The 19,260-nt window shown below is 42.4% G+C and overlaps 1 pseudogene; it reads right to left on the bottom strand.

Annotated features, from left to right (window-relative positions):
- The window catches only part of LOC122541217, a 117,188-nt pseudogene extending 102,650 nt beyond the window's left edge, over positions 1-14,538 (bottom strand).
- Between the last annotated feature and the right edge of the window lie 4,722 nt (positions 14,539-19,260).

Here is a 19,260-nt window from a genome sequence, read left to right as displayed (position 1 = left end):
AGCCAAGTTGTTCCAATACAGCACTGGCATCTGCCTGAAAATGTGGAAAATTTCCCAGTCACGTCCTCTAAATAAAAAAGAGGACGAATCCGACCTGGTCAACTGCCGTTCCATCATAGAGTTGCTTAAATGGCTATTGCAGAAATATGACCTTCACAGCAAACTATCTCACAATATTAGAATGTAAGACGATAAGATATAGATCATTTGGAACAGTGGGTCTCCTCTGCCATGCAATGACGTCGTGGTTGATCTGAATCCTCAGCTGCATCTTCCTGCCCTTTCCCCATAGCTCTTCATTCACTTATTGTTTAAAAGCCTGCCTCTTGCAGCCTTGAATACACTTGAATGATCTATTTTCGCCAGACATCTGTGGTAAAGACTATCATATATCCATGATCCTCTGAGAGAAGAAACTCTTTAATTTGCGATGCTGCCCCCGATACGACACTCTCCCACAAGTGGAAACAATCTTTTCGCATCTACACTGTAAGGTGCTCTAAAAATCTTATATGTTTCGTAAGGTTAACTCCCATTCTTTTGAACTCAAATAAGTACAGACCAAACCTACTCAATCTCTTGTTGTAAGACTGCCCCTCCATATCTAGATCAACGTAGTGAACCTTCTCTAGACTTCCTTTGAAAGGGAACCAAAATTGTTCACAATACTCTAGGTCTGACTAGTGCCTTGTATTGTTTTAGCTAAATCATCCTTCATTCCCTTTGAAGTAAAGGCATGTATTAATTTGCTTTCCCTATTTCCCAGTGAACTTGGATGCTAGCTGTTTGTAATTTATATCCAAGAACTCACAATCCCTCTAAGCTGGAATTTTCTGAATTTTTTTACCATTTAAGTAATATTTAGACTCTCTATTCGTATGACAAAGTGCACAATCTCACATTTCCCCATCTGCCAATTCGGCCCACTCACTTAATCTGTCTACGTCCCCTACAGACTCATTGTGTCATTCATATCACTTGCCTCCCCCACACCCATTTTTGTATATTCTGCAAACATGGCTATAGTACATTCACTTTCATTAATTAAGGCATCAGCTCATAATTATGGTCCCAGCACTGAGCCCGATGGCACATCTGTAGTTACAGGTTTCCATCCTGAAAGTGACACCTTTATCTGAACTATCTGTCTTCTATTAGTTAGCCAATCTCTGTCTATGCTACTATCCTATCTCCAACACCAGAATCTGAAGCCATTGTGTTAATACTCCTTATATACAATGTCTTATTGAAAAACTTATGGAAATTCAAATATATTAAATCTATTACTCCTCCTTTATTTATCTTTCTTGTTACCTCCTCAAAGAATCCTAGTAGGATTTCTCCTTCATGAAACCATGAAGACTCCACTTGATTATATTTTGCATTTCAAAATGCTCTGCTAATACATCCTTTAGAGCAGACTTGAACATTTTCCCAATAACAAATGTAAAGCTAACTGATCTATAGTTACCTGTGTTCTTCTCTTCCTCCCTTTTTGAATAAGGGTGTTATATTGGAGTTCGCCCTTGAATATCCTTGGATACAACCTATTGGATCCAGAAGACTGTTTAGCCTTTAAAGCCATTTGTTTTCCTAGCACTCGCTCTGTAGTGATAGTTATTGAATTCATTTCCTTGGCTGCTCTTTTATCCCTTTTTTTTAAAAATGCCATTTCATTTTCTACTGTTAAAACTGATGCAGTGCACTTAGAGTCATATCACAGAGAAACAGGTCCTTCGGCCCACCAGGTCTATGCTAACCAAAAGACACCAAACTACACTAATCCCAATTATTTGCACTTGGTCCACAGTCTTCTATGCCTTGGCATTTTAGGTGCTCAACCAGATGTTGGTTAAATATTGCAAGAGTACCAGCAATCTCTTAACAGCATGTTCCATCTACCACCCTCTGTGTGAAAAAGAAATGTTTTCAGATCTCCTCTAAACCACTTGCTTCTCACTTTAAATCTGTGCCCTGTGGTTTGAGACACATCTGCTACTGGGAAAAGGCTCTCACAATCTACCCTCTGTATGCCTCTCATAATTTGAGATACTCATTTAAGCCTGCTCTGCTCCAGGGAAAGCAATCCCAGCCTATCCAGTCTGTCCTTATAAGTGAAACTTTCCATCCCAGGCAACATTCTGGTGAATCTTCTTTGCATCCCATCCAGTGTAATCATATCTGACTAATAGTGTGGTGACCAGTTATCGGAAAAATAAGCCCAATACAGCAGAGACCACACAAAGCAGATCGGGTGAAATTGACATGCTATTTAGTACTAGGGATATTGCTGGAAGAGAAATTGACTAGGCTGACACAGAACTTGCAGTCTGTACGGGTAGTTCAAGAGTTCTCCTCTTCGAGTTGAGGATGAAGCCAGCTTTTACAGGAACCTTGTACATTAAAATGTGGAAAGATACAATGTGTTTGGAAATGGAGTAATATAGTTACAATGATGATAATTGAAAAACAGTTATCGGATGAATATCCTGATTCTCGATACAATGCAACATCCTGACAGTATCAATGGGATCAGGACATTCCAGTTCTCTTTGCAGGTAGGTGAGACTGTCTGTTTTGAAACAGTAAGGTGCTCCCATTGTCTTGTCCAGGGAGCAATGTCCTTGGTGGTGCCTCTCTGTCTGACCTGTTCTTTGTGTGGCTTTGGTACTGCTGTGTTATGAGACTGCCCTCAGGGCTTTGGGACAGCTGTGGTTGATCTGGTATTGTTAGTGGGTTTTGGGAAGTGTGTTCCCTTGTCTGCGAGTGCTGTCTGGTTTCAATTGTCAGCCTGTTTGATCCCTGCTGAGGCATTCTAGGTGGTATTTTTGGTATAGTTTGGCCAAGTTTACTTTCCTATGTTCTGTGTGGGCCTATTATGGGTAGGCAGGGTGGCAGATCTTTTCCCACACCAGTAATGCACACAGTATTCAATCTGTGATGAAGGGCTTATGGATGGGGTTTGGTGGTGGGTGAGGAGGGCCGTGTTGGAGGCAGACGGGGGAGCAGGCAGTGGGGCGGTGTTGAACAGTGTTGGGGTGGGCGGGACCTCACGCGCACTGTGCTGCTGCTAGTCTCCTGAACAGGCAGCAGACTTCAGAGAAAACTCTGAGCCCCAGAGGAACGGCATTGAATTGATTAACCGAATAATCAATTATCCGAATGAAATTGTGCCCGCCATCTCGTTTGGATAATCGAGATTCCTCTGTATTAAACTCCTCTACCATTTCCTGTTTCCCAAATATTATTTCCTCAGCCTCATTCTCTAAGGCACCAATTTTGGCTTGAGTCTTTTATATATTTAAAGAACCTTACTATCCATTTTTACACTACTTGCTAGTTTACCCTCAAAATATATTTTCTCCCTCTTTACCCAAGTACGTCGAAAATAGAAGCAGGAATAGGCCAATCAGCCCTTTGAGTCGGTTTTGTTATTTATTATGATGATGGATGATCATTCAATTCCGTACCTTGTTTTTGATTTCTCCCCATTTCCCTTCATCCCTTTCACCCTAAGAATGATACCCAACTCTTTCTTGAAAACATTCAATGTTCGGCTTCAATCACTTTCTGTGGCTGAGAATTTCACATTCTCACCATTCTCTGGGTGAAGAAATTTCCCCTTATCTTAGTCCCTAAATATTGTTAGACTGTGACCCCTGTTCTGGTCATTGGTGGCATCCTTCCCACATTACCCTATCTAGTCCTGTTAGAACTTTATAAACTTCTATGATGTGGAATCCCAGTGTCACACAGCAGAGGAGCAAGCCCTGCAGCCCATTATGTCACTGTGAACCAATGAATATCAAACTACACTAAACCCACGTACCTGAAATTGATCCATAGCTAACTTTGGTCTGGAATTTTAAGCCCCGCCCATTCTTCAAAACTCCAGGAAATATTATCCTAACCAATCCAACATCACTTCTTACATTAGGCTGCCATCCCAGGAATCAGTCTGGTAAGCCTTTGTTACACTTCCTCCACATACCGAACATCCTGCCTCAGGTAAGGAGTGCAAAATGAGACACAATACTCCAGGGTGTTGTCTCATCAAGGCTCATTAACCTGAAACCCCTCACAATGAAACCCAACACCATTTCCTCCTTCATTGCTTGCTGCACCTGCATGCTTACCTTCAGCGACTGGTGTACAAGGTCACCAAGACCCCCTTTCCCAATTTATCAACACATTCAGATAGTTATCTGTCTTCCTATATGTTCCGAAAATGGATAACCTCCCATTTATCCCCACATTATACTTCATCTGTTATGCATTGCCCACTCACTCAACTTGTCCACATCAGACTGAAGCTTTTCAGCATACTCCTCACAATTCACCCTCCCACCCAGCTTTGATCATCTGCAAACTTGGAGGCATTATTTTTATTCCATTCCCCCTCCCCACCCCACCCCAAGAAATGGCAGTAAGGCAGGACTTTGCAAGGTTGACAGGACTGTTTCTACCATTGTCTTTTTTAGTGCCTTAGCGAATGCAAGCTGATTCATCTGATTTCCATAAGACCAGAAGACATCGGGTCATTTGGCCCATCTAGTCTGCTCCACCATTCAATCATGGCTGATCAGTTTTCCAACCTCACTCTCCCGCCTTCTCCTCATAACCCTTGAAACATTTGATACTCAAGAACCTATCTATTTCATTCTTAAGTATACTCAATGACCTGGCCTCCATAGCCTTCTGTGGCAGTGAATTCCATAGATTCATCACCCTCTGACTAAAGAAGTTTCTCCTTATCTCCATTCTAAAAGGTCTTCTCTTTACTCTAAGGCTGAGTCCTCGGATCCTAGTCTTTCCTACCAATGTAAACATCATCCCAACATCTACTCTGTCCAGGCCATTCAGTATTCTATATGTTTCAATTAGAACATCCCTTGTCCTTCTAAACTCCATTGAATACAGGCCCTAAGTCCTCAAACGTTCCTCATATGTTAAGCTTTTCATTCCTGGGATCATTTTCGTGAGCCTCCTCTGAACATGCTCCAGGGCCAATGCATCCCTCCTGAGATACGGAGCCCAAAACTGCACACAATACTCAAAATGTGGTCTGACTACAGCCTTATAGATTCTCAGAAGTACATCCTTGTTTCTATATTTAAGTCATCTCAAAATAAATGTCATCATTGCATTTCCCTTCCTAACTATTGACTCAACCTACAAGTTTACATTGAGAAAATCCTGAACTCCAAATCTCTTTCAACTTCAGACTTCTGAATTTTCTCATTTAGAAAATACTGCATGCCTCTATTCTTCCTACCAAAGTGCATGCCCTCACACTTTCCCACATTGTAGTCCATCTGCGACTCCTTTGCCCACTCTCCTAACCTCTCCAAATCATTTTGCAACCTTTCCGCCTCCTCAATGCTACCTGTCCCTCCACCTATCTTTGTATCAAATGCAAACTTAGCCAGAATACCCTTGGTTCCTTTATCCAGATTATCGAATAAACTCTCTTGAATGTTTGGGATATTACTCTGCCTTCCATCGTGAAGACTGACGTGAAGTACTTATTGAGTTCCTCAGCCATTTCTTTGGTTTCATTTCACTGTTGACACTTTGTAGCCATTATTAAAACTGAATGGCTTGTTTGTAAATCTTTTCTGAACAGTATACAATTAAAAGTAAGGCTTTAGGAAGAACAGAAAGACCTCAGGGTTCATGTATATAATTTGAAGCTTGTATCAAATGTCGACAGGGTGGCAAGAAGGCAATTGGCACACTTGTCTTCATTGCCCAGACCTTTGAGTATAGGAATTGGGAAGTCATGTGGAGGTTGTACATGACATTGGTGAAGCCTCTTCTGGAGTACTGTGCCCAGTTCTGGTCACCCTGTTGTAGGAAGGATATATTTAAACTGAGTGGGTTCAGAAGAGATTTCCCACGATGTTCCTGGGATTGCAGGGTTTGAATTCTAAGGAGAGGCTGGACAAGCTAGGAAGTTTTAAATCAATCACAGAAGGTTTAGAGTGGCATTATAGACTTTTATAAAATCATCAGGGATATAAATAAGGTCTACAGGAGGTAGAGTTTCTCTCTGGTAGGAATTTCAAGACAAGGGGACATACTTTTGAGGTGAGAGGAGAAATATTGAAAAAAGACATTCAGGAAAACATTTTTTAGACACAGAAGAGTTTGTACGTGGAATGAACTTCCAGAGGAAGTGGTGGATGTGGGTACAATTACAACATTTCGATAAGTACATGAATAACAAATGTCTGGGGGGGATGTGGGCCAAATGCAAGCAGGTGGGATGAGCTCAGTTTGGGAAGATCACTGGCATGACGCCGTGTTGGAAGACTCAAAGGACTTATGACAATCGATAATGGCCAACAATGCTTTCCAATCAAATGCCACCATCACCTGAGATTTGAACATGAGGACCCAGAACATTACCTGAGTTTCTGGATGAACAGGCCAGCGACTAGATCACTGCACCATTACTTCCTCTTGCCACAGTGTCACTACTGAGAGAGGACACTGTCACACTGTCAGAGGGTCAGTACTGAGGGAATAAGACAGTAAGACCATAAGACATAAGAGCCCGAAATTAGGCCATTCAATCCATCGTGTCTGCCCCACCATTCAATCATGGCTGATATGTTTCTAAAGCCCATTCTCCCACATTTCCCCCATAATCCTTGATCCTCTTGATACTCAAGAACTTATCTATCTCAGTCTTAAATATACTTAATGACCTGGCCTCCACAACCTGCTGTGGCACTGAATTCTATAGATTTACCACTGTCTGGCTAAAGAGGTTCCACCTTATCTCCATTCGAAAAGGTCTTCGTTTTACTCTAAGGCTGTGCCCTCAGGTCCTAGTCTCTCCTGCCAATGGAAATATCTTCCCACTCTGTCCAGGGCATTCAGTATTCTGTACGTTTCATTCATCTAAACTCCATTGAGTATAGACCCAGAATCCTCAAACATTCCTCATTTGTTAAGCTTTTCAGTCCTGGGACCATTCTCGTGAACCTCCTCTGAATACGCTACTGGGTTAGTATATCCATCCTGACATAGGGGGACCAAAGCTGCACACAATACTCCAATTGTAGTCTGACCAGAGTCTTATAGAGACTCAGAAGTACATCCCTGCTTTTATATTCAAGACTTCTCAAAATAAATGCCATCATTGCATTTGTTTTCCTAACTACTGACTCAACATGCAAGTTTACCTTGAGAGAATCCTGGACTCGAATTCCCAAGTCTTTTTGCACTTCAAAGTTTTGAATTTTCTCCCCAGTTAGAAAGTAGTCAATGCCTCTATTCTTCCAAACAAAGTGCATGACTTCACACGTTCCCATGTTTTACTCTATCTGCCATGTCATCACCCAACTTTTCTAACCTGTCCTAATTCTTCTGCAGCCTCCCCATCTCCTAAATACTATCTGTCCCTCCACCTATGTTTGTATTGTCTGCAAACTTAGCCAGAATGCCCTCAGTTCCTTCAACTAGGTCTATAGGGAGAGCTAGCATTTGGAGACTTAACTGGCTCAAAAGTAAAGGACAAAGAGTGATGGACGAGGGTTGCTTTTCAGACTGGAGACCTGTGACCAGTGGAGTGCCAAAGGATCGTGCTGGATCCAAAGCTTTTTGTCAATGTTATAAATACTTTGGATATGCACACAGGAAATATAGTTCGTAAGTTTGCAAAGGACTCCAAAATTGAAGATGTAGTGGACAGTGAAGAAGGTTACCTTAGAGTACAGCGGGATCTTGATCAGATGGGCCAATGGGCTGAGGAGTGGCAGATGGAGTTTAATTTAGGTAAATGCGAGGTGCTACATTTTGTAAAAGCAGATCATAGCATAGCTGGGCTTGGACACGTAATAGCAAGGTCCTAGGAAGTGTTGCTGAACAAAGAGACCTTGGAGTGCAGGCTCATAGCTCCTTGAAAGTAGAGTTGCTGATAGATAAGATAATGAAGAAGGCGTTTGTTATGCTCTCCTTTATTGGTCCGAGTATTGAGGAGAGGAGTTGGGAGATCATGTTGCGACTGTACAGGACATTAGTTAGGCCACTGTTGGAATATTGGTCTCCTTCCTATCGGAAGGATGTTATAAAACTTGAAAGGATTCAGAAAAGATTTACAAAGATGTTGCCAGCGTTAGAGGATTTGTGCGATTGAGAGAGGCTGAATTGGCTGGGGCTGTTTTCTCAGGAGTGTTGGAGGCTGAGGGGTGACCTTATGGAGGTTTATTAAATCATGAGGGGCATGGATAGGGGTAAATAGGCAAGGTCTTTTCCCTGGATTGGGGGAGTTCAGAATGGAGGGTATAGGTTCGGGCTGACTGGAGAAATATATAAAAGAGACCTAAGGAGCAACATTTTCACGCAGAGGGTGATGCGTATATGGAATGAGCTGCCAGGAGAAGTGGTGGAGGCTGGTACAATTACAGCATTTGAAAGGTATCTGGATGGATATATGAATAGGAAAGATTTAGACAGATATGGGCCAAGTGCTGGCAAATGGGACTAGATTAGGTTAGGATATCTGGTCAGCATGATCGAGTTGGACTGAAGAATCTGTTTCTATGTTGTACATCTCTGACTCTATTAATGTATAAAGTGAAATGTTGTGTTCCAACACTGAGCCGTGTGGAACATCACTTCTCTCTGACTGCCATCCTAAGAAGGACCCTTTTATCCCCACTCTCTGCTTTTAGCCAGACAGCCAAGTTTCTATCCAAGTGAGCGCCTTGCCTTGAACACCATGACCCTCATCTCACTCAGTAGCTTCCTGTGTGACACCTTGTCAAAGGCCTTCTTGAAGTTCAGGTAGAAAACATGCATTGGCTCTCCTTGGTCGGACCTGCTCATTACCTCCTTAATGAATTCTAATATGTTTGTCAAGTATGACCTCCCCTTGATGAAACCATGCTGACTTTGTTGCCCCATAGATCTCTTTTATATCTTTCCCCTCTCACTCTAAACCTATGCCCTCTAGTTCTGGACTCCCCAACCCAGGGAAAAGACTTTGTCTATTTATCCTATCCATGCCTGTCATAATTTTGTAAACCTCTGTAAGGTCACCCCTCAACCTCCAATGCTCCAGGGAAAAAAAACCCCAGCCTGTTCAGCCTCTCCATATAGCTCAAATCCTCCAACCCTGGCAATATCCTTGTAAAACTTTTCTAAATCCTTTCCGGTTTCACAACATATTTCCGATAGGAAGGAGACCAGAATTGCACGCAATATTCAACAATGGCCTAACCAATGTCCTGTACAGCCACAATATGACCTGCCAACTCCTGTACTCAATACTCTGACCAATAAAAGAAAGCATACCAAACGCCTTCTTCACTATCCTATCTACCTGCGACTCCACTTTCAAGGAGTTATGAACCTGCACTCCAAGGTGTCTTTGTACTGCAACCCTCCCTATGACCTTACTATAAGGTGTATAAGTCCTGCTAAGATTTGCATTCCCAAAATTCAGCACCTCACATTTATCTGAATTAAACTCAATCTGCCACTTCGCAGCCCATTGGCCCATCTAGTGAAGATCCTGTTGTAATCTGAAATAACCTTCTTCGCTGTCCACTACATCTCCAATTTTGGTGTCATCTGCAAACTTACTAACTGTACCTCTTATGCTCACATCCACATTATTATGTAAATGACAAAAAGTAGAGGACCAGCACTGATCCTTGGTCATAGGCCTCCAGTCTGAAAAACAACGCTCCACCACCACCCTATCTTCTGCCTTTGAGTCAGTTCTGTATGCAAATGGCTACTTCTCCCTGTATTCCGTGAGATCTAACCTTGCTAATCAGTGTCCCATGGGAAACTTTGTCGAACGCCTTACTGAAGTCCATATAGATCACATCTACCACTCTGCCCACATCAATCCTCTTTGTTACTTCTTCAGAAAACTCAATCAAGTTTGTGAGACATGATTTCGCATGCACAAAGCCATGTTGACTCTCCCTAATATTTACTTGCCTTTCCAAATACATGTACATCCCATCCCTCAGGATTCTCTCCAACAACTTGCCCAATGTGCTTTCTCTTTTTGCTGTTATTCTTCCCTGACTTCCCTAATCAGCCGTGGTTGCCTCAGCCTCCCTGCACTATGCTTCTTTTTCCTCGAGATGAATCTCTGCTGTGTCTCCTGAATTACTCCTAGAAATTCCTGCCATTGCTTTTCCACTGTATTTCCACTGTATTTCCATTGTATTTCCTGCTTGACTCCTGTCCCAGTCAATTCTACCCAGTTCCTCCTCATGCCTTAAATTAAGCGGTAAAATTATTACCTCTGTTTTATGTTCACCCTCTCAAACTGCAGATTAAATTGAATCATATTATAATCACTGCCTCCTAAGGGTTCCTTCACCTTAAGCTTCCTTATCATGTCTGCCTTGTTGCATAACACTAAATCCAGTATTGCCTATTTCCAAGTGGGCTTCACAATAAGCTGCTCCAAAAAGCCATCTAGTTGACATTCCACAAATTCCTTTTCTTGCAATCCACTACCAACTTGACTTTCCCATTCCACCTTCATATTCAAATCCCCCATGATCACTGTAACTTTGCCTTTCCTACACATCTTTTCTATCTGCTCATGTACCTTGAGGCACAGCTCCTAAGGGAGGCCTGTACATAACTCCAAATGTGTTTTTTCATCTTTGCAGATTCTCATTTCTACCCTCACAAATTCTACACCATCCGACCCTACATCATTGCTTACTGTTGAGTTAACTTCATTTCTTAATAATAAGGGAATCACATCCATTCTACCCTGTCAGAGGGTCAGTACTGAGACCGGCATCACTCCCCACCTCTTCCTCCGCTACATTGATGACTGCATTGGCGCCACCTCGTGCTCCTGTGAGGAGGTTGAGCAGTTCATCAACTTCACCAACACATTCCACCCCGACCTTAAATTCACCTAGACCATCTCTGACACCTCCCTCCTTTTCCTGGACGTCTCCATCTCCATTAATGACGACCGACTTGACACTGACATTTTTTACAAACCCACCGACACCCACATCTACCTGGGTAACACCTCTTCCCACCCTATCTCCTGCAAAAATGCAATCCTGTATGCTTAATTCCTCCGCCTCTGCTGTATCTGCTCCCAGGAGGACCAGTTCCACCACAGAGCACACCAGATGGCCTCCTTCTTTAGAGATTGCAATTACCCTTCTCACATGGTTGAAGATGCCCTCCAACGCATTTCATACACATCCCGTCCCTCCGACTTCAAACCTTACCCCTCCAATCGTAACAAGGACAGAACCCCTCCCCCGCCCGCCCCCCGGTCCGCACTTTCCACCCTACCAACCTTCGCATAAACCGCATCATCCGCCGACATTTTGTGATTGCAAAAAAATGCATTGGACTATAATCTAATGTTGTGACTTCTGGCCTTTCAAGGCTGTTATGATACAATATTCTGCTTCACCTGCATATCCAGTTCTAATTGCATTTTCCTGAGTGGTACTTGAAATTGTGAAAGTGTACTTAACTGTTTCAATACAGCTGGAATTAAAACTGCATGTGGCTTGTCCAGGTGTGTAGATTGGATAGGGTCAAACAATAGTTTGATCAATCAGTTAGCATTTCTTCAGTGATGTCTACCTTCTTTTCTACTGCGTAAGGTAGAACCTTCTTAACTCTCACCCACATGGTATTTTGGATCACTCTAATATTTTGCACTGTTGTAATATTTCATAGTTTTTCATCTTTAGACATAACATGTATCCCAGCTCAGCACTGTCCTCATGACCTGTCCTCCCTGCCAATCTCCCTTTCCACCTATCCACTCCACCCTCCCCTCTGACCTATCTCCTCCATCCCCACCCCCATTCACCTATTGTACTCTTTGCTACCTTCTCCCCAGCCCCACAGCCCCCATTTATCTCTCCACCCTGGAGGCTTCCTGCCTCTATTCCTGATGAAGGGTTTTTGCCCGAAACATTGATGTTCCTGCTCCTTGGATGCTGCCTGACCTGCCGTGTTTCTCCAGCACCTGTCTGATCTAAACTCTGGTTTCCAGCATCTGCAATCCTCACTTTTGCCGAGTACTGAGGGAGTGTGGCACTGTCAGAGGGTCAATACTGAGGGAGTGCTTCAATGTCAGAGGGTCAATACTGAGGGACTGCCTGCACTACCAGAGGGGCAGTTTTGAGGGAGAGCTGCACTGTCAGAGTGTCAGTACTGATTGTTGCACTATCAAGGGTACAGCACTAAGGGAGTGCCACACAGTTGGAGGGTCAGTACTGAGGGAATGCTGCGCTGTCAGAGGGTCGGTACTGAGGAAGTACTGTATTGTCGGAGAGTCAGTACTGAGGGACTGCCGCTCTGTCAGAGGGTCATTAAAGAGGAGATGCTGCACAGTTAGAGGGTCAGTACTGAAGCTGTGCCACATTGTGAGAGCCTCAGTACTGAGGAAGTGCTGCACTGTTAGAGGGTCAGTACTCAGGAAGTCAGAGGGTTAGTACTTCCTTGGTTGGCAATACTTCTTGTAAAGCATTTTTTCTTTTTTCATATCACCCAGATACGCAATGAAATTAAGTTCATGGAACTGTTCCATATTATTTGATGAATTTGTTTGTAAGCTAGTCTAGGATATTATTTTTTGCACCTCCAGATATTTCAAAGCATTACTATTAGAACTAATAATGTGCTAAAAAATAAAGCATTCAAGCAAGCCTGTGATGTTAAAGATGAACAATGAACTGTACAGACCCCCTTAAAGATTCAGAATTTTTCTCTATCTGGAGCTAGAGAAGATGGATGAAATCCTAAATAGACTCATGGAGTCATAGAGATGTACAGCATGGAAACAGATCCTTCGGTTCAACCCATCCATGCCGACTAGATATCCCAACCCAATCTAGTCCCACCTGCCAGCACCCGGCCCATATCCCTCCAAACCCTTCCTATTCATATACCCATCCAAATGCCTCTTAAATGTTGCAATTGTACCAGCCTCCACCACTTCCTCTGGCAACTCATTCCATACATGTACCACCCTCTTGTGAAAATGTTGTCCCGTAGGTCTCTTTTACATCTATCCCCTCTCACCCTAAATCTATTTCCTCTAGTTCTGGACTCCCCGACCCCAGGGAAAAGACTTTGCCTATTTACCCTATCCATGCCCCTCGTGATTTTATAAACCTCTCTAAGGTCAACCCTCAGCCTCTGACGCTCCAGCGAAAATAGCCCCAGCCTGTTCAGCCTCTCCCTATAGCTCAAGTCCTCCAAACCTGGCAACATCCTTGTAAATCTTTTCTGAACCCTTTCGAGTTTCACAACATCTTTCTGATAGGAAGGAGACCAGAATTGCATGCAATATTCCAACAGTGGCCGAACCAATGTCCTGTACAGCCGCAATGTGACTCTCAACTCTTGTACTCAATACATATGCCCTCACGTTTTGGACTCTTCTATTCTGGGGGAAAAGACCTTGGCTATTCATCTTATCCATGCCCCTCATGATCTTTTACACATCTTTAAGGCCACCCCTCAGCCACCTGCACTCCAAGGAAAAAGGTCCCAGTCAATCAAGTCTCTCCTTATAACTCAAACCTTCCAGTCTTGACAACATTCTTGTCAATCTTTTTTTTAATACTTTTCCATTTCATAAAATTTGCCTATAACTGGGCAAATAGAATTCCGTACAGTAAGCAAATATGGTGTCATCAATGTTTTGTACAGCTACAGCGTGGTGTCCCAACTCCTGTACTCAGTGCTCTCAATGGTGAAGGCAAGCATGTCAAACAGCTTCTTTGCCACCCTGTCTACCTGTGACACCACTTTCAAGGAACTCTCTGTTTGACAAAACTCCACAGTTCCCTACCATTAGCAGTGTAAGTCCTGTCCTGGAACCAGCAATGATCCTTACGGAACATCACTAGTCACAGGCTTCTGATCTGAAAAACAACCCTTTACCACCACTCTCTGTCTCCTGCCAAAAAGCCAATTTTTATCCAAATGACTAGGTCTCCCTGAATCTAATGTGATCTAATCTTATTAGCCTGTCTAGTGTGTAGTGTCTTGATGGAGGCCTTGCTAAAGTGCATGCATACAATGTGTACCATATGGCCCTCATGTATCATCTTGATAACCTTTTCAAAAGTCTCAAATATGTGAGCCAAGTCTTCCTATACACAAACCATGCTTATTATCCCTAACTAGTTCTTGCCTTCCCAAGTGCATGCAAACCCTGGTGCTGAGAATACCCTCCAACAACTTATCCACCACTAACATTAGGTTAATTGCTCTGTAGATCACTGGCTTTGACTTGCAGGCTTTCTTAAGTAATCTAGCATTAGCCTCCAATCAGACTTCTAGCATCTTGCCTGTGGCTGTTGATGACAATATTACCTCTGCTAGAGGTCCTGCTATTTCTTCCCTTGCTTCCCACAATACCTTACGGTATACATCATCAGGTCCCATGGTTTTATCAAAAGTCACATATTTCAAGGTTCCCAGCACTATCTCTTCTGTAATGTGGACTCTTTTCAAGACATCATCATTATTTACTTCCCTGAATTCCCCAATTTTCATGTCTTTCTCCACACTAAATACTGCTGAGAATTGACACCAAAATTGGAGGTGTACTGGACAGCGAAGAGAGTTACATCAGATTACAACAGGATCTTGATCAGATGGGCCAATGGGCTGAGAAGTGGTAGATGGAGTTTAATTCAGATAAATGCGAGGTGCTGCATTTTGGGAAAGCAAATCTTAGCAGGATTTATACACTTAATGGAAAGGTCCAGGGAGTGTTGCTGAACAAAGAGACCATGTGCTTTTCCAAGGGATGTTTAAATCTCCCTAATGTGACTGAGTTAACTACATTGGCAGGCAGGGCATTCCACACCCTTACCACTCTCTGAGTAAAGAACCTGCTTCTGACATCTGTCTTAAACCTATCACCCCTCAAATTGTAGCGATACCCCCTTATACAAGCTGACGTCATCATCCGAGGGAAAAGACTTTCACTCTCTACCCTATCTAATCCTCAGATCATCTTGTATGTCTCTATCAAATCCCCTCTTAGCCTTCAACTTTCTAATGAAACAGACCCAAATCTTTCAGCCCTTCCTCATAAGATCTTCACTCCAGACCAAGCAACATCCTGGTAAATCTCCTCTGCACCTTTTCCAATGCTTCCACATCCTTCCTGTAATGGGGCAACCAGAACTGTACATAATATTCCAACTGGGGACACACTAGCGTTGTAGCATGACATTAAGGCTCCAGAATGCGATCCCTCTACCTGAAGAAGGGCTTATGCCCGAAACATCGATTCTCCTGTTCCTTGGATGCTGCCTGACCTGCTGCGCTTTTCCAGCAATACATTTTCAGCTCTGATCTCCAGCATCTGCAGCCCTCACTTTCTCCTCTACCAAAAAAAACTAACACACCATATGCCTTCTTAGCAGCACTATTAACCTGGGTGACAACATTCAGGGATCTATCTACATGGACTCCAAAATCCCTTTGAATATCCACACTAACAAGAATTTTTCCATTGACCCATTATTCTACCTTTCGGTTATTCTTCTCAAAGTATATCACCTCACATTTATCTGCATTGAACTCAATTTGCCACCTCTCAGTATAATTCTGTAGTTTAACCAAGTCGCCCTGCAACCTGCAACATTCTTCGACACTGTCCACTACTCCACTGACTTTCGAGTCATCTGCAAACTTACTAATCCATCCACCTATGCCTGCATCTAAGTCATTTATAAAAATGACAAAGAGCAGTAGTCCCAAAGCAGATCCTTGTGGCACACCATGAGTAACCAGACTCCAGGCTGAATATTTTTCATCAACCACCACTTGCTACCTTCTTACAGAAATCCAGTTTCTCATCCAAACTGCTAAATTACCCACAATCCCATGCTTCTGCATTTTCTCTAACAGCCTACCATTTATCAAAGGCCTTACTGAAGTCCATATGCAACACATCAACAGCCCTATCCTCATCCATTCTTGGTCACTTTCTCAAAAAACTCAATGACGTTTGTGAGACATGGCCTGCCCTTGATGAAACCATGTTGACTATCTGTAATCAAATTCTTGCTTGCTAGATGATTATAAATCCTATCTCTCATAATCCTTTCTACAATTTTTCCGAGAATACATGTGAGGCTCACTGGTCTGTAACTTCCTGGGTCATCTGTATTGTCCTTCTTGAAGAATGGCACATTTGCAATCCTCCATTCCTTTAGTACTAAACATGTAGACAATGATGACTCAAAGATCAAAGTCAAAGGTTCCAACGCCTCCTCCCTAGTTTCCCAGATAATCCTCAGATAAATCGCATCTGGCCCATGGGACCTATTTTCACTGCTTCTAGAATTGATAATACCTCTTCCTTACTAACCTAGATCCTTTCTCATCTAATATCTTGTATCTCATTCTTCTCCTCTAAAATATTCTCCTTTTCCTTAGTGAAAACCAATGAGAAATATTCATTTAGCACCTCTCCAATCTCCACAGGGTGCACACACAACTTCCCACATCTATCTTGACTGCCCTATTCTTACCCTAGTCATCCTTTTATTCCTCACATGCCTATAGAAAGCTTTAGGGTTCGCCTTTATTCTTCCTGCGAAGGACTGCTCATGTCCTCTCTTTGCTATTCTTAACTCTCTCTTTAAATCCTTTCTATCTAATCTGTAACTCTCCATCACTTGATTTGAACCATCTCGTCCCATCATCACATAAGCCTCCTTCTTCCACTTAACAAGAGATGCAATTTCTATAGTAAACCACGGTTCCCTTGCCTGTCACTTGCTCCCTGCCTGACAGGGACATACCTATCAAGGACACGCAATTCCTGTTCCTTAAACCAGCTCCACATTTCGATTATCCCCATCGCCTGCATTTTGTTACCCTATTTTATGCATCCTAAGTCTTGCCTAATTGCATTATAATTGTCCTTCCCCCATCGATAATTCTTGCTCTGTGGCATGTACATATCCTTTTCCATCGCTAAACTAAATGTAATGGAATTATGGTCACTTTCTCTAAATTGCACACCTATTACTAAATCAAACACCTGTCTTGGTTCATTATCAAACACCAGACCCAGTGTGGCCTCCCCTCTTGCTAACCCTTCGACATACTGTGTCAGGAAACCCTCCTGCACACATTGGACAAAAACTGATCCATCCGATGTACGAGAGGCATTGATTTTGCTTTTTTTTTATTGATGTCACATACAGTGAACCAAGTTAGTTGAAGACAGACATTTGTGAGGTGGGAACTCAGTAGGAAACCAATACAGATCATCCACTCAATCTTTTTAGCTAAATATTTATGGAAATACTTCAGCCAGTTTTTGCACTAGTGTGCTGGGCTTCCTTGGAAATGAGGGTGGCAATATTTGTCAAATCTCCCCTCCATGTTAGTTGTTTAATTGTCACTACTAGTCATGACTGGGTGTGGCAGGATGGCAGAGCTTGCATCTGATCAATTAGTTTTGAGAGAGCCTTGCTTTGTCTATAGTGTCTTACTTCAGCTGTCTGACATCTAAGTAGTCATGTCTTGCAAATTCACCAGGTTGACACCTCATCTTTACGTGTACCTCAACTTCCTCCCTACATTCCTCATTAAACCATGGTGAATCTCCTGTCTGGAAGCAGTTTTAGAATGGGAGATATGCGAGACATGAGGTTTCAGAGAATGTGTTTCAAATAATTCCGTTGTTCTTGATGGTTTGCAGTTCTTCATGGATTTGCAGTGTGGAGTTGCTAGATATGTTCAAAGTTTGTCCCCGTTAGCCTGGTGGTCATGCAAAAAAAAACACTAGGGTGGATACTCTCAAAGCAAAGATGGGACTTCATCTCCATAATGAGTGCACAGTGCCACTCATTTCAAAGTTATTATGCTCAGATGCATATGTGACAGGTAGGTTTGTGAGAATGAGATTAAATAAGTTCTTGTTTCACTTTGGTAGCTTCCTCACCACTTGTGAAAATTATGTCTTTTAAGACTTGGTCAGTTTATGTACGTTGTTGTATTACTGGTCCACTCTTAGTGTTCAACATTGATGGTCATTCCATGTTCTTGTGACTCTTAGTGCTTCATGGAATTGCTTTCAACATGGAGGAGCATTGATTCCTCAGTGGTTGGTGGCAATCTGCAGGACATTTTCCTGCTCTTGTTTTAATTTACACCATGATACTTCAGCAGATCTGGAATGGGTTTTTAATGGAATTTCGACCCATTGTATTACACAATGCTGCCACTCTTGCACACCTGTCCTCACAGTGAATTTGGACTACTGGGCACTGTAATGGTGGTGCTTGGGGTATTGTCCATGAGGTATGATTCCATTAGTGAGACTATAGAAGGCTGATGCTTGACCAGTCTCTGAGACAGCTCTCCCAATTTTGGCACAAATCCCCAGATATTAGTAAGGAGGACTTTGTAGTGTGAATACAGCTGGATTCAAAATTGTAATTTCTGCTGCCCAATTCAACCTAAGATGTCACATCCAATTTTATTACTTCCTCCAAATTTTGTTCTGGATTTTAGGTAGCTTGTTAGGTCATTTCAAGTGGTAATTCAGAGCCATTCCCAGAGCTAGATGCTCAGAATTATTTGTAGGCTAAACCAGCAGAAGTTAGCAGACACCTTGATCCCTTACCCAAGATGGGTTTAATGAGCGCCATGGGTTTGTATAGCAATTGATAATCCTTTCATTGTGACTACAGAAGAACTTTTTTAATATTGTTAAGAGCAGTTACATGGATAAGCTTTTGTCTTAAAATTATCAGAATAATTTTCAGGAATACCAATGAAAATGGGGAAAACATTGAAATGCTTTATGGAGAGGGTTAGCAGGTGGATTCTGATGAGTAAAGTTGTTGCTATTTGAAAATGCACAAATTTAATGACGACTGAGAGTTAACAGCCAAGCTTTGTTGAAATATAAATCAAATAGATTGATTCTCTTTCATCAAAGCCTTACTCTGATGAATAAACTAAAGAATAGCTTTCATCTATTTTGTTGAAACAGATAGTAGAGTACGTGACATTCTTTCTGTCTGGAAAGAACGGGGCTCTGTGCACTAATAAATGTGGATTCTAATGAGTGTAAGTACCACATCATCAGCCAACTAACGATCTTAAATTGGTTCTTGGTATCATTTTGAACACAATCATGATTATTTCACAATAAAGTCCAATAAGGATAACATATTTGTTAACATTATGCGGGCTATTGGCCTTTTGAATCCTCAAAACCATTCAATAATATCATGGCTG

The sequence above is a fragment of the Chiloscyllium plagiosum genome, chromosome 37 (assembly GCF_004010195.1).
Source record: "Chiloscyllium plagiosum isolate BGI_BamShark_2017 chromosome 37, ASM401019v2, whole genome shotgun sequence".
Classification (NCBI taxonomy): Eukaryota; Metazoa; Chordata; class Chondrichthyes; order Orectolobiformes; family Hemiscylliidae; genus Chiloscyllium; species Chiloscyllium plagiosum.
Note: the sequence above shows the minus strand (reverse complement) of the source record. Positions and strands in the feature narration are given on the sequence as shown.